The 5,158-nt window shown below is 40.4% G+C and overlaps 1 long non-coding RNA gene across 3 annotated transcripts; it reads right to left on the reverse strand.

Moving 5' to 3' along the window:
- Positions 1-1,869: 1,869 nt before the first annotated feature.
- Positions 1,870-3,883, reverse strand: LOC133151692 (uncharacterized). 3 transcript variants are annotated; one of them, XR_009713972.1, is made up of 6 exons: positions 3,858-3,883; positions 3,214-3,773; positions 2,926-3,107; positions 2,738-2,835; positions 2,550-2,647; positions 1,870-2,466 (listed from the first exon to the last, which is right to left on the reverse strand). It is a non-coding gene; the product is annotated as an uncharacterized LOC133151692 (long non-coding RNA). The 3 variants fall into 3 exon arrangements; XR_009713973.1 differs by having other exon boundaries at positions 2,738-2,830; positions 3,214-3,877; XR_009713971.1 differs by having other exon boundaries at positions 3,214-3,877.
- Positions 3,884-5,158: the final 1,275 nt, after the last annotated feature.

Raw genomic sequence — 5,158 nt, forward strand, 5'->3', positions numbered from 1 at the left:
CACTGCTCCCTGCTCCCGGAAAGAGGAAGCAAGCAACAATGAACTGGATTTCAAAATAAAGTCGCGTCTAATGTCCGAGGTCAAACACGGCGATATAAATCGATGTTTACCTTTAGCATCGATGCCAATAAATCGTAGAGCATTATATCGATTAATCGATGTGTATCGATGTATCGTTACACCCCTAGTGTGTAGCACTGGGCAATGGTTCGATACTACTGATCTTACTCGGTCATTACATATCAGTGCTTACACTTACAATGTCATCTGCTATATAAATTTGGAAGCACATTTCATAATGGCGCCTGTGCATTTTTTGGGGGGCTAACCTAAAACAAAGATTTTAATAAAAGAACACCGTAAACCATTTTTATCCATTTACGTGTGGCGACTATGAGGTGTCGTCTGAAATAAATGAATTACGCGTCGTGTATCTTTCCATAAATGTCCTTACTCTGTAACGCAAAGTGCATGCATCATGTGTGTGGCGCATCCATCTTGTTACATGTCGGCAAATGCACACGGCGGACGATAGTGTACATTACTTAAACGCAAGAGCAATAAAATGGGGAATCCTCCGTCATAAATAGGAACGCAGAAGAAACATGTATTTTCGACTGACTAGTTAATGAATAATTACAAGTTAATTTGCTATATGCGCATTTCGTAATGGCGGCCTTTCTTTTTTTTTTTTTTTGCTCGACGCAAACCAAAGATGTGGATGCCTCGGTCACGAATAATGTTCACGTTCATCAACCGATGGAATTAATCCATACTAAATTCACCGAGAAACAACTCCGCAAAAGTCCGTCGTGAGAACAGGAGACTATTTTTTTCTATATGTACAGTTAATGAGTAATAACATGTAATAGCACAGTAATAGAACTGTGACGATCGTAATTAGAAGTGGGGAAGTGCTACTTTCCCCACTAACGCAACAATCCTGGTTAAAATGTAAGTATATACTTAGGGTTTTTAATAAAGTTGTGAGAAAATCTCATGTTGCCACTTACCTATCTCGTCTTCAAGTGGATAATGAGACCGTGTAAAGTCATTATCCCTCCCCAATTTTCGGCGGCGCGAAAGGTCGGCGCGAAAGGTCTGAGCGAAGTCTGAAAAGAGAGGGTAACTTTTAGTCGTACCGTCAAAACTTTAGTACATACAGAAAAAAAACACTGAGACCGGAACACATTGCTCTAAATTCGTGTGAAATATGATTACACAATTGAGTGAACATGTGCATGTTTATATTTACGTGGACTCAACGCTTTTAGAGCCCCCACCGTAAAAGGTGAAAAATGGTAGCGTCCACTTTAAGTAAAGACAGAAAAAGACGTCCCTGTAAAATCACGCGATACGTGACGATACGATTGAGTGGCGATATTTCAGTATATTTAAAATATGATCATGATAGTAATAAAATAGCCTTACAGTAATGGTAATAACTATAATCGCCACGATTTATGAGGTTTCCGATTTGTTTTCAAAGTATTTCAATGCAACGTGATCAGTACAATCGCGAAGATAAAATAATGGACACTATATCAACTTATAGAATGTACATACAAGACAACATACATACAAGACAACATAACAATAAACTATGATCACAAGACAATATATTAATAAACTTTCAATAATTGTCTCATTTCCCCAAAAACAACCCACTTCCCCCCTGATGCATGCATTGGCTGATGAATAATGATAACATGACATTAAAATATTTAGTGAGTAGTGTGAAAGTAATGAATGAACATGCAGAGTTAAAATCAAAAATAAGTATTTAATTACAGTTTCATATCAACACAGAAAAGACCTATTTTCTATTAAAGAAAGAATTAAATAAATGTCAATTATGAATAATGTCATTCAAAACAGGTTATTTTATACGACAAATCACAACATAAGTTGTCAACATACACTTTACACTTTTCCTTCTAAACAAGAAGGAAAAAAAACAGTTGCATGGTGCTTTTTGGAACCAAAATACAGTATGATATTAGTTGTTTTGGGCAGAATGGAATATATAATGCGTGAAATCTTATAAATAATAAAAAAAATAGATAAAATGTTTAACTGACTCAATAAATACTGAACATACAAAATGACAAACAAGAAGGTATACATTGGACTGGACTTGTATGTGATGAAATGAACATGCACATATTGGAAACACAAAACTTAATAAACAAAATTTAAGGCAAAGAAATATAGAAAGGCCAATAAATAAATAAATAAATAAATAAATAAATAATTAAATAAATAATTAAATAAATAAATGAATGAATGAATGAATGAATGAATGAATGAATGAATGAATGAATGAATGAATGAATGAATGAGAACAGAAAACAGACTATACTATGAGGCCTCGCAGAGGGACAGCTTCCGACAGTTAAAGGCTAAGGTGTTCTCTGTCTGCATGACTGGATGCATGTAGAACCACAGGCAAGACCCAGGAACATACTAGAGGAACATGAAAGAGGTGTTGAGGAGAAGGGGTAAAATTAAAGAGTGCTTCCTGACAATTTTCCTTGTTGGCTACTCACAGATGAAGCAGGAGAAGTCATGTGTGTTTGGGAGTTTGTGTTCCATGATGCAGGCCTCCCTTGTACAAGTCTTCTTGAAATGCGTGGCTCTCGCTGTGCTACAACATAATATCATAATCAATTCATGTTGAGGAGAAGCGGTAAAATTAAAAAGTGGTTCCTGACAAATTTCCTCTTTGCCTACTCACAGAAGAATCAGGAGAAGTCATGTGTGTTTGGGAGTTTGTGTTCCATGATGCAGGCCTCCCTTGTACAAGTCTTCTTGAAATGCGTGGCTCTCGCTGTGCTGCAACATAATATGTTAATCAATTCATGTTGAGGAGAAGCGGTAAAATTAAAGAGCGCTTCCTGACAAATTACCTTCTTGGCTACTCACAGAAGAAGCAGGAGAAGTCATGTGTGTTTGGGAGTTTGTGTTCCATGATGCAGGCCTCCCTTGTACAGGTGTTCTTGAAACTGTTGCCCTCTGTGACGACAAGAAAGCCTGTAAAGTAGTTCTGTTTGGTCTGTTAGGTGGGTTCTCATCAAGGTTGATTCCCAGAGTGGCCGAGCTCCTGTCTAGACAAACGTAGCACGTGGAGCCACAGGCAACATGAAAAAGAAAACAAAAAAAAACATTGAGTTTCTACACTTACATTACAATAAAGTAATATGTCATGGCTACCTCTGGCCTCGATTCTGGGATGAGCTTCTTCTTATCGTGGCTACAAGGCAGTTAGTTACAGGCTTGGCTAGATGTGGTTGAGCCACAGCTGAACACATTTCTGTCCCTTCTCGTTAAACTCTGCTAAATTCGATGCTGTGCAGGGATGTTCCAGCAGGGGCACATGAGGAGGTGTTGCATGGTCTGTGGTTCAGTGCCACAGTCACACTCGCTGTTCCGATCCTCCAGATGTCCCCATTTGGCGAGAGTGACTTTTGCACGTCCAACACCAGATCTTAGTCTATTTAGGCATTTCCACGTTGCATACATAGTTGGTGTCTGCTCCTGGGGTCATTGCCTCGCTTGCTTTAAGCTCTATTGTAGTTTCTGGTGGAAGATTGTCAAGTCTTTCTTCCCGCCGAGTGACTCTTTCACTGCCTGTGTTCGGCGTTCTGAGGGGTGGGACACTTTTCAGAAAACTTTTCCTGGACTTAAGGCGGCATTTGGCTGGTACATGGCCGAAGAGAGGATGTCTTTGGTCAGTGGACTGTGGATGAGCTGCTTTCGCCACATAAAATGAACTGTTAAAATACAGAAGAGTGAAATAGCAGCATTTAGTGTCTTTTGAAAGAAAGATAAAACATGTCTAATGATGAGAAACTTACCTCGTCTGTTTTCTGTTGTCGCCTCAGGATTATGACGTAGAAAAAATATACCGTTTTTTTCCGTGTATAGTGCGCCCCCATGTATAGTACGCATGTCATGATTCGTCCCCGGTTTTGCTGGGTTGCCATGGTTTCTGTGTCCGTGTGCTCGCCCCTCCCTTCCTGTGTGTCCTTGTTTAGGGTAATCACACGCACCTGCCTCTCGTTCCCTGTCTCGTATTTAAGTCCTGTCTGCGTGTCACTCCCTGTCGGATCATTGTTGTCGTAATGTCCTGTGTTCTTGTCTCACGTCCCGGTCAGCCAAGGTATTGTTTTGTTAAGTCATGTCCGTTTGCCGAGTCTGTTCGTTTGTTCACTACAATAAACCCTGGTCCAAGCTGCACTTGGTCGCCCTGCTCCATTTCTCCACTCCGCATTCGTGACAACGCACCCCTAACAATGGCATGCTGATGCTGGAAAAAAGCTTGTACCCATGTATAATACGCACCCAATTTTTATGATTTTTTTTCAAATTTTTTTTTTTTTTTTTAAAGTCCCAATGATCGTCACACACGCAGGGAGGCAATGGGTCCCATTTTTATAGTCTTTGGTATGGTCTTAACTAGGCTGGATGTCATTTTTTTTGTTGGCGTTGATTTCTCCGACTGCCCGTAAACGCACCACCGCGCTCCGTGCGCACACGGGAAAGAGGCGGCTCTGTATGGGAGAGACGTTGAAGAGGAATAAAAACACCCTTGGAAACCAAAACTTGCCCCTCGTCGTGACTCGGAGCCGCAACAAATGTTTCGGATTTGTGTAGGCTACATTGTGACAGACAGCAAACGAGCAGGTGATCGCCCAAGCGTCTGATACGAGAGCATTGCGGTCGTATGGAGCGTGTTTGAAGTGAACAGCAGAGACGAAAGGAACAAGGCAAAGTGTTGTGAAATAAAATATGACCGACCTGTAATACGCATTTTGTTATTTGCTGATTGAAACTGCTAATTAAACTGTGAATTAAAACTAATAGGAAGAAAACAACTCTCGCTCTTTATATAGCTGACGTGTCTTGCGCATCCGTTCTGCGCATCTGTAATGGCGGCCTCCGTATGACGTCCGGTCCGCGATGGAGATTAAAAAAAAAACAATATTTGACAATAACACACCATCAAGGATTGCACCATCGCATCAAACGATGTGTCGTCAATTATGAATTTTACTGACTAAGTGTGTTGGGCAGGATGGCTGAATGCGATGCGCGATTGACAACAAACAAGAAGAAAGGTGAGTTTTATTTCGGGGGAGATTTGTCATGTCTCGTC

Source organism: Syngnathus typhle, linkage group LG3 (genome assembly GCF_033458585.1).
Source record: "Syngnathus typhle isolate RoL2023-S1 ecotype Sweden linkage group LG3, RoL_Styp_1.0, whole genome shotgun sequence".
NCBI classification, from domain to species: Eukaryota; Metazoa; Chordata; class Actinopteri; order Syngnathiformes; family Syngnathidae; genus Syngnathus; species Syngnathus typhle.